Raw genomic sequence first — 12,189 nt, 5'->3', positions numbered from 1 at the left:
ATTATGTGTCACGCCCTGGCCTTAGTATTCTGTGTTTTCTTTGTTATTCTGGTTAGGCCAGGGTGTGATGAGGGTGATTTATTGTGTTCGTGTTGTCTAGGGTTTATTAGATTAATGGAGTTGTGTTCAGTTTAGTTGTCTAGGTAAGTCTATGGTTGCCTAGAGTGGTTCTCAGTCAGAGGCAGGTGTTTATCGTTGTCTCTGATTGGGAACCATATTTAGGCAGCCATATTCTTTGGGTATTTTGTGGGTGATTGTTTCCTGTCTTTGTGTTTACTGCACCCGATAGGGCTGTTTCGGGTTTTCATGTGTCTTGTTTTGTATATGTGTTCATGTTTGAGTTTTCCTATTAAAACCATCGACACTTACCACGCCGCATATTGGTCCTCTGATCCTTCTCGCCTCTCTTCTTCAGACGAAGAGGAGGAAAACCGTGACATTATGATAATGATTACTATAATGATTATTGTTTATATTATATATTATTTATATTATATATATATATATATATATATATATATTATTACTATTATCTATTATCATTCTATTATCATCTATTATTATAATTATATTACCTGTCTCCCACTCTGGGCTTATACTGGATGAAGTCATCACTGTGGGCTCTGGTAGCCATAAAGAAGAGGGACTGGGTCTTACTGAGGTCAGAGAAGAACCGGAGACACAGAGTCATGTTGAAGAGGATCTTGTTGTGAAGAGGACTCCGATGTAATTACTTTGGATGTAATGTAAGTCACCTTAGTTGTAATGTAATGACTGATATGTGGTTGTTTATCCTACCTTAGTTGTAATGTAATGACTGATATGTGGTTGTTTATCCTACCTTAGTTATAATATAATGACTGATATGTGGTTGTCTATCCTACCTTAGTTGTAATGTAATGACTGATATGTGGTTGTCTATCCTACCTTAGTTGTAATGTAATGACTGATATGTGGTTGTCTATCCTACCTTAGTTGTAATGACATATGTGGTTGTCTATCCTACCTTAGTTATAATGTAATGACATATGTGGTTGTCTATCCTACCTTAGTTATAATGTATGACATATGTGGTTGTCTATCCTACCTTAGTTATAATGTAATGACTGATATGTGGTTGTCTATCCTACCTTAGTTATAATGTAATGACTGATATGTGGTTGTCTGTCCTACCTTAGTTGTAATGACATATGTGGTTGTTATACCTTAGTTGTAATATAATGACTGATATGTGGTTGTCTATCCTACCTTAGTTGTAATGTAATGACTGATATGTGGTTGTTTATCCTACCTTAGTTGTAATATAATGACTGATATGTGGTGTCTATCCTACCTTAGTTATAATATAATGACACATGTGGTTGACCTTAGTTGTAATGACATATGTGGTTGTCTATCCTACCTTAGTTATAATGTAATGACTGATATGTGGTTGTCTATCCTACCTTAGTTATAATGTAATGACATATGTGGTTGTCTATCCTACCTTAGTTATAATGTAATGACATATGTGGTTGTCTATCCTACCTTAGTTATAATGTAATGACTGATATGTGGTTGTCTATCCTACCTTAGTTATAATGTAATGACTGATATGTGGTTGTCTGTCCTACCTTAGTTGTAATTATAATAGTTATAATATAATGACTGATATGTGGTTGTCTATCCTACCTTAGTTATAATGTAATGACTGATATGACCTTAGTTATAATGTAATGACTGATATGTGGTTGTCTATCCTACCTTAGTTGTAATGATATGTGGTTGTCTAATGACTGATATGTGATATGTGGTTGTCTGTCCTACCTAGTTATAATGTAATGACTGATATGTGGTTGTCTATCCTACCTTAGTTATAATGTAATGACTGATATGTGGTTGTCTATCCTACCTTAGTTATAATGTAATGACTGCTATGTGGTTGTCTATCCTACCTTAGTTGTAATACAATGACTGATATGTGGTTGTCTGTCCTACCTTAGTTGTAATATAATGACTGATATGTGGTTGTCTGTCCTCCTTAGTTGTAATATAATGACTGATATGTGGTTGTCTGTCCTACCTTAGTTATAATATAATGACTGATATGTGGTTGTCTGTCCTCCCTTAGTTGTAATATAATGACTGATATGTGGTTGTCTGTCCTCCCTTAGTTGTAATATAATGACTGATATGTGGTTGTCTGTCCTACCTTAGTTATAATATAATGACTGATATGTGGTTGTCTGTCCTCCTTAGTTGTAATATAATGACTGATATGTGGTTGTCTGTCCTACCTTAGTTATAATATAATGACTGATATGTGGTTGTCTGTCCTCCCTTAGTTATAATATAATGACTGATATGTGGTTGTCTATCCTACCTTAGTTATAATATAATGACTGATATGTGGTTGTCTGTCCTCCCTTAGTTGTAATATAATGACTGATATGTGGTTGTCTATCCTACCTTAGTTATAATGTAATGACTGATATGCGGTTGTCTATCCTACCTTAGTTATAATATAATGACTGATATGTGGTTGTCTGTCCTCCCTTAGTTGTAATATAATGACTGATATGTGGTTGTCTATCCTACCTTAGTTATAATATAATGACTGATATGTGGTTGACTGTCCTCCCTTAGTTGTAATATAATGACTGATATGTGGTTGTCTATCCTACCTTAGTTATAATGTAATGACTGATATGCGGTTGTCTATCCTACCTTAGTTGTAATGTAATGACACATGTGGTTGTCTATCCTACCTTAGTTATAATATAATGACTGATATGTGGTTGTCTATCCTACCTTAGTTATAATATAATGACTGATATGTGGTTGTCTGTCCTACCTTAGTTATAATATAATGACTGATATGTGGTTGTCTATCCTACCTTAGTTATAATATAATGACTGATATGTGGTTGTCTATCCTACCTTAGTTATAATGTAATGACTGATATGTGGTTGTCTATCCTACCTTAGTTGTAATGACATATGTGGTTGTCTATCCTACCTTAGTTATAATATAATGACTGATATGTGGTTGTCTATCCTACCTTAGTTATAATATAATGACTGATATGTGGTTGTCTATCCTACCTTAGTTGTAATGACATATGTGGTTGTCTATCCTACCTTAGTTATAATATAATGACTGATATGTGGTTGTCTATCCTACCTTAGTTATAGTATAATGACTGATATGTGGTTGTCTATCCTACCTTAGTTGTAATATACATGTCTATCCTACCTTAGTTGTAATGACACATGTGGTTGTCTATCCTACCTTAGTTGTAATGACATATGTGGTTGTCTATCCTACCTTAGTTATAATATAATGACTGATATGTGGTTGTCTGTCCTCCCTTAGTTATAATATAATGACTGATATGTGGTTGTCTATCCTACCTTAGTTGTAATGACACATGTGGTTGTCTATCCTACCTTAGTTATAATATAATGACATATGTGGTTGTCTATCCTACCTTAGTTATAATATAATGACTGATATGTGGTTGTCTATCCTACCTTAGTTGTAATGACACATGTGGTTGTCTATCCTACCTTAGTTGTAATGACATATGTTGGTTGACATATGTGGTTGTCTATCCTACCTTAGTTGTAATGACACATGTGGTTGTCTATCCTACCTTAGTTGTAATATAATGACTGATATGTGGTTGTCTATCCTACCTTAGTTATAATATAATGACTGATATGTGGTTGTCTATCCTACCTTAGTTATAATATAATGACTGATATGTGGTTGTCTATCCTACCTTAGTTATAATATAATGACTGATATGTGGTTGTCTATCCTACCTTAGTTATAATATAATGACTGATATGTGGTTGTCTGTCCTACCTTAGTTATAATATAATGAATGATATGTGGTTGTCTATCCTATCTTAGTTATAATATAATGACTGATATGTGGTTGTCTATCCTACCTTAGTTATAATATAATGACTGACATGTGGTTGTCTGTCCTACCTTAGTTATAATATAATGACTGATATGTGGTTGTCTATCCTACCTTAGTTGTAATGACACATGTGGTTGTCTATCCTACCTTAGTTATAATATAATGACACATGTGGTTGTCTATCCTACCTTAGTTGTAATGACACATGTGGTTGTCTATCCTACCTTAGTTGTAATGACACATGTGGTTGTCTATCCTACCTTAGTTGTAATGACACATGTGGTTGTCTATCCTACCTTAGTTGTAATGACTGATATGTGGTTGTCTATCCTACCTTAGTTGTAATGACTGACATGTGGTTGTCTATCCTACCTTAGTTGTAATGACACATGTGGTTGTCTATCCTACCTTAGTTGTAATGACACATGTGGTTGTCTGTCCTACCTTAGTTGTAATATAATGACTGATATGTGGTTGTCTGTCCTACCTTAGTTGAATATAATGACTGATATGTGGTTGTCTGTCCTACCTTAGTTATAATATAATGACTGATATGTGGTTGTCTATCCTACCTTAGTTGAATATAATGACTGATATGTGGTTGTCTATCCTACCTTAGTTATAATATAATGACTGATATGTGGTTGTCTATCCTACCTTAGTTGAATATATGACATATGTGGTTGTCTATCCTACCTTAGTTATAATATAATGACACATGTGGTTGTCTATCCTACCTTAGTTATAGTTATATACATGTGGTTGTCTATCCTACCTTAGTTGTAATGACACATGTGGTTGTCTATCCTACCTTAGTTGTAATGACACATGTGGTTGTCTATCCTACCTTAGTTGTAATGACACATGTGGTTGTCTGTCCTACCTTAGTTGTAATATAATGACTGATATGTGGTTGTCTGTCCTACCTTAGTTGTAATATAATGACTGATATGTGTTTGTCTATCCTACCTTAGTTGAATATAATGACTGATATGTGGTTGTCTGTCCTACCTTAGTTATAATATAATGACTGATATGTGGTTGTCTATCCTACCTTAGTTGTAATATAATGACTGATATGTGGTTGTCTGTCCTACCTTAGTTAAATATAATGACTGATATGTGGTTGTCTGTCCTACCTTAGTTATAATATAATGACTGATATGTGGTTGTCTATCCTACCTTAGTTATAATATAATGACTGATATGTGGTTGTCTGTCCTACCTTAGTTATAATATAATGACTGATATGGATGGTTGTGAATTGAATATATCTTACCCTCTGGATAAGAGTATTAGTTATAATATAGTGATTGAATATATACCCTCTGGATAAGAGTATAGTGAATTGAATATATCTTACCCTCTGGATAAGAGTATAGTGAATTGAATATATCTTACCCTCTGGATAAGAGCGTCTGCCAAATGACCAGAATGTAAATGTATTTCTCTATCCACAGGTCTTACTGCATCCTCCGTTATTCCACCTCTTTGGGGTCTTTGGCTGCCGCTGTATTGTTAATGATCACGACCCCTTCTTCTTCTTACCTTCTTGGTGACTGGGGGGCTGTATTGTTAATGATCACGTGTGCCCATGGACTTCTTAACTTCTTGGTGACTGGGGGGGGCAGTATTGAGTAGCTTGGATGAATAAGGTGCCCAGAGTAAACTGCCTGCTACTCAGCCATTAAAGCTGGAATATGCATCTAAACCTGTTTGAATGATGTCTGTGAATATAACAGATCTCATATGGCAGGCGAAAACCTGAGAAAAATCCAACCAGGAAAAGGAAAATCTGAGGCTGGTCGTTTTCAACTCATTACCTATTGAAGATACAGTGGGATATTGGTCATGTTGCACTTTCTAAGGCTTCCACTAGATGTCAACAGTCTTTAGAAACTTGTTTGAGGCTTCTATTGTAAAGGAGGGGCTCATAAGGGCTCTTTGAGTCAGTTATTGTGGAACTGGGATTCCTGGGAGTGCATTCTGATGAAGATCATCAAAGGTAAGTGAATATTTAAAATGCTATTTCTGACTAATGTTGACTACACAACATGGCGGATATTTCTTTGGCTGGTTTGGTCTCTGAGTGCCGTACTCAGATTATTGCATGGTTTGCTTTTTCCGTAAAGTTTTTTCAAATCTGACACAGCGGTTGCATTAAGGAGAAGTTTATCTAAAGTTCCATGTATAATAGTTGTATCTTTTATTCATGTTTATTTTGAGTGTTTCTGTGAATTGATGTGGCTCTCTGCAAAATCACTGCATGTTTTAGAACTACTGAACATAACACGCCAATGTAAAATTAGATTTTTGGATATAAATATGCACTTTATCGAACAAGACATACATGTATTGTGTAACATGAAGTCCTATGAGTGTCATCTGATGAAGATCATCAAAGGTTAGTGATTAATTTTATCTATATTTCTGCTTTTTGTCACTCCTCTCTTTGGATGGAAAAATGGCTGTGTTTTTCTATGACTTGGTGGTGACCTAACATAATCGTTTGAGGTGCTTTCGCTGGAAAGCCTTTTTAAAATCAGATACAGTGGCTGGATTAACGAGAATTGTATCTTTAAAATGGTATAAAATACTTGTATGATTGAGGAATTTTAATTATGAGATTTTTGTTGTTTTGAATTTGGCGCCCTGCACTTTCACTGGCTGTTGGCGTGGTGGGACGCTACCGTCCCGAATATCCCAGTTAACATACTTATGTTAATATGTACTAGAGGTCACCTCTTCCCTTCAGTTTATCTTAATATGTACTAGAAGTCAACTCTTCCCTCTCTCTCTCTATCCCTCCCTGCCCCTCCATCTATCCCTCCCTGCCCCTCCCTCTATCCCTCCCTCCCTCTCTATCCCTCCCTCTCTCTATCCCTCCCTCTCTCTATCCCTGCCTCCCCCCTCCTCGCCCTACCCCCTCTCTATCCCTCCCTATCCCCTCTTTCTCTCTCTCTATCCCTCCCTATCCCCTCTTTCTCTCTATCCATCCCTCCCTCCCCCTCCTTCCCTCTCTGTCCCTCCTTCCTTCTCTTTCTCTCCCTTTCACCCCTTCTCTCTATTCCTCCCTACCCCCTCCCTCTCCCTACCCACTCCCCCTCTCTCTTTCTCTCCTCCTCCTCCCTCTCTCTATCCCTCCCCTCCCTCTCTCTATCCCTCCCTCTCTCTATCCCTCCTCCTCCTTCCCTCTCTCTCTCCCTCCCTCCCCCTTCTTCCCTCTCTATCCCTCCCTCTCTCTATCCCTCCTCCTCCTCCATCTCTCTCTCCCTCCCTCCCCTTCTTCCCTCTCTCTATCCTTCCCTTCTTGCCAGGATTTACAATAATTGTTTGTACAATATCAAAGTACAATAAATATTAAATGATTATGAGACATTTTATGAAACATATGTTATGTTGAATTTGACTGATAGACAGGTGGCAGCACTGCTCTGGGCTGACAGTCATCTTTAACTGACTGATAGACTCTGGGCTGACATAGTCATCTTTAACTGACTGATAGACTCTGGGCTGACATAGTCATCTTTAACTGACTGATGGACTCTGGGCTGACATAGTCATCTTTAACTGACTGATGGACTCTGGGCTGACATAGTCATCTTTAACTGACTGATGGACTCTGGGCTGACATAGTCATCTTTAAGTCATCTTGACATAGTCATCTTTAACTGACTGATGGACTCTGGGCTGACATAGTCATCTTTAACTGACTGATAGACTCTGGGCTGACATAGTCATCTTTAACTGACTGATCGACTCTGGGCTGACATAGTCATCTTTAACTGACTGATAGACTCTGGGCTGACATAGTCATCTTTAACTGACTGATAGACTCTGGGCTGACATAGTCATCTTTAACTGACTGATAGACTCTGGGCTGACATAGTCATCTTTACTGACTGATAGACTGGGCTGACATAGTCACTCTGGGCTGACATAGTCATCTTTAACTGACTGATAGGCTCTGGGCTGACATAGTCATCTTTAACTGACTGATAGACTCTGGACTGACATAGTCATCTTTAACTGACTGATAGACTCTGGGCTGACATAGTCATCTTTAACTGACTGATAGACTCTGGGCTGACATAGTCATCTTTAACTGACTGATAGACTCTAGACATAGTCATCTTTAACTGACTGATAGACTCTGGGCTGACATAGTCATCTTTAACTGACTGATAGGCTCTGGGGACATAGTCATCTTTAACTGACTGATAGGCTCTGGGCTGACATAGTCATCTTTAACTGACTGATAGACTCTGGGCTGACATAGTCATCTTTAACTGACTGATAGACTCTGACATAGTCATCTTTAAGTCATCTTTGACAGTCATCTTTAACTGACTGATAGACTCTGGGCTGACATAGTCATCTTTAACTGACTGATAGGCTCTGGGCTGACATAGTCATCTTTAACTGACTGATAGACTCTGGGCTGACATAGTCATCTTTAACTGACTGATAGACTCTGGGCTGACATAGTCATCTTTAACTGACTGATAGACTCTGGGCTGACATAGTCATCTTTAACTGACTGATAGGCTCTGGGCTGACATAGTCATCTTTAACTGACTGATAGACTCTGGGCTGACATAGTCATCTTTAACTGACTGATAGACTCTGGGCTGACATAGTCATCTTTAACTGACTGATAGACTCTGGGCTGACATAGTCATCTTTAACTGACTGATAGACTCTGGGCTGACATAGTCATCTTTAACTGACTGATAGACTCTGGGCTGACATAGTCATCTTTAACTGACTGATAGGCTCTGGGCTGACATAGTCATCTTTAACTGACTGATAGACTCTGGGCTGACATAGTCATCTTTAACTGACTGATAGACTCTGGGCTGACATAGTCATCTTTAACTGACTGATAGACTCTGGGCTGACATAGTCATCTTTAACTGACTGATAGACTCTGGGCTGACATAGTCATCTTTAACTGACTGATAGACTCTGGGCTGACATAGTCATCTTTAACTGACTGATAGACTCTGGGCTGACATAGTCATCTTTAACTGACTGATCGACTCTGGGCTGACATAGTCATCTTTAACTGACTGAACGACTCCAGCCTGCAGATGGCAGCACTGCTCTGGGCTGACATAGTCATCTTTAACTGACTGATAACTCTGGGCTGACATAGTCATCTTTAACTGACTGAACGACTCCAGCCTGCAGATGGCAGCACTGCTCTGGGCTGACATAGTCATCTTTAACTGACTGATAGACTCTAGCCTGCAGATGGCAGACTGGGCTGGTCAACTTTAACTGATTGATAGACTCTGGGCTGACATAGTCAACTTTAACTGACTGATGGACTCTGGGCTGACATAGTCATCTTTAACTGACTGATAACTCTGGGCTGACATAGTCATCTTTAACTGACTGATAGACTCTGGGCTGCAGATGGCAGCACTGCTCTGGGCTGACATAGTCATCTTTAACTGACTGATAACTCTGGGCTGACATAGTCATCTTTAACTGACTGATAGACTCTAGCTTGCAGATGGCAGCACTGCTCTGGGCTGACATAGTCATCTTTAACTGACTGATAGACTCTGGGCTGACATAGTCAACAGGGAGCTGTTGTATACTGTTACTGTTGTCATTTGTGTGCAGCCAGTCCTCTGTGTTGGTCTGTCATCTAACTGCAGGCTCTTCACAGTGGAGACATGTGCTGTCGTATTCCACATCAGGCTTGTTGTTCAGGGTTGTTGCTAGGTGAAACAATAATACTCTATTTATCCACCAGACTTAACAGTTAACCATCTCACACATTACGGTTAATGTCATTACTGCAAGCACTATTTACTACAACCATTCAAAGTATTCTCAATCTGAACTTTTCATGTATTGTTAATGCCAATTACATCTGTATTGTTAATGCCAATTACATCTGTATTGTTAATGCCAATTACATCTGTATTGTTAATGCCAATTACATCTGTATTGTTAATGCCAATTACATCTCTATTGTTAATGCCAATTACATCTGTATTGTTAATGCCAATTACAACTATATTTTCAATGCCAATTACATCTCTATTGTTAATGCCAATTACAACTATATTGTTAATGCTAATTACAACTATATTGTTAATGCCAATTACAACTATATTTTTAATGCCAATTATATCTGTATTGTTAATGCCAATTACAACTATATTTTTAATGCCAATTATATCTGTATTGTTAATGCAAATTATATCTGTATTGTTAATGCCAATTACAACTATATTTTTAATGCCAATTACATCTGTATTGTTAATGCCAATTACATCTGTATTGTTAATGCAAATTATATCTGTATTGTTAATGCCAATTACAACTATATTTTCAATGCCAATTACATCTCTATTGTTAATGCCAATTACAACTATATTGTTAATGCTAATTACATCTGTATTGTTAATGCTAATTATATCTGTATTGTTAATGCTAATTACAACTATATTGTTAATGCTAATTACAACTATATTGTTAATGCTAATTACAACTATATTGTTAATGCTAATTACATCCTTATTGTTAATGCTAATTATATCTGTATTGTTAAGGCCAATCACAATTCCAGACTAGTATGAATGTTGTACTTCTGTAAAGGACTTGGATTGATTGGATTGATGGATTGATTGTCGTTACACTTGATCCATGTTTCATGGTCTGTTTCTGCTCAGACATCAAGCAGAAATGTGGCGACAATATGCTGACTCTGTCAGGACTAAATGTCTTTTCAAACAGGCTATGATCCTTGGGAAAGGGCTGAAGAGACAGATTCCTGTCTGACCACATGTATGGACTGTATTCAGTGGCTTTCTTTACGAGTGGTTCTCAGAGTGCAGGTTCCCAGCAGTGGCTATCACAGACTGTTGCTGGTAGGGTCTTGAAGACAGACAAAAACATCTTCCACCTATAGATTTAGAATGTGTTCCACCTATAGATTTAGAATGTGTTACATCTATAGATTTAGAATGTGTTCCACCTATAGATTTAGAATGTGTTACATCTATAGATTTAGAATGTGTTCCATCTATAGATTTAGAATGTGTTCCACCTATAGATTTAGAATGTGTTACATCTATAGATTTAGAATGTGTTCCATCTATAGATTTAGAATGTGTTCCACCTATAGATTTAGAATGTGTTACATCTATAGATTTAGAATGTGTTCCACCTAGATTTAGAATGTGTTACATCTATAGATTTAGAATGTGTTCCACCTATAGATTTAGAATGTGTTACATCTATAGATTTAGAATGTGTTACATCTATAGATTTAGAATGTGTTACATCTATAGATTTAGAATGTGTTCCACCTATAGATTTAGAATGTGTTACATCTATAGATTTAGAATGTGTTACATCTATAGATTTAGAATGTGTTACATCTATAGATTTAGAATGTGTTACATCTATAGATTTAGAATGTGTTCCACCTATAGATTTAGAATGTGTTACATCTATAGATTTAGAATGTGTTACATCTATAGATTTAGAATGTGTTCCACCTATAGATTTAGAATGTGTTACATCTATAGATTTAGAATGTGTTACATCTATAGATTTAGAATGTGTTCCACCTATAGATTTAGAATGTGTTACATCTATAGATTTAGAATGTGTTACATCTATAGATTTAGAATGTGTTCCACCTATAGATTTAGAATGTGTTACATCTATAGATTTAGAATGTGTTCCACCTATAGATTTAGAATGTGTTACATCTATAGAATCAGATTTTGTTCCACCCATGTAATGTGTTCCATTTTTAGAACCTTTATTTAACTAGGCAAGTCAGTTAAGAACAAATTCTTATTTACAATGATGGCCTACCCGGGCCAAACCCGGACGATGCTGGGCCAATTGTGCAGCGCCCTAAGGGACTCCCAGTCACGGCTGGATGTGGTGCAGCACTGGATTTGAAACAGGAACGGCAGTGACAGCTCTTGCACTGAGAGGCAGTGCCTTAGACCGCTGCGCCACTCAGGAGTCCCATCTATAGAATTAGAATGTGTTCCACCTATAGAATTAGAATGTTCCACCTATAGAATTAGAATGTGTTCCACCTATAGAATTAGATTGTTCCACCAATAGAATTAGAATGTGTTCTACCTATAGAATTAGATTGTTCCACCTATAGAATTAGAATGTGTTCTACCTATAGAATTAGATTGTTCCACCTATAGAATTAGAATGTGTTCCACCTATAGAATTAGAATGTGTTCTACCTACAGAATTAGATTGTTCCACCTATAGAATTAGA

Source organism: Oncorhynchus tshawytscha, linkage group LG24, assembly GCF_018296145.1.
Source record: "Oncorhynchus tshawytscha isolate Ot180627B linkage group LG24, Otsh_v2.0, whole genome shotgun sequence".
NCBI lineage: Eukaryota > Metazoa > Chordata > Actinopteri > Salmoniformes > Salmonidae > Oncorhynchus > Oncorhynchus tshawytscha.
This window is presented reverse-complemented; position numbering follows the sequence as displayed.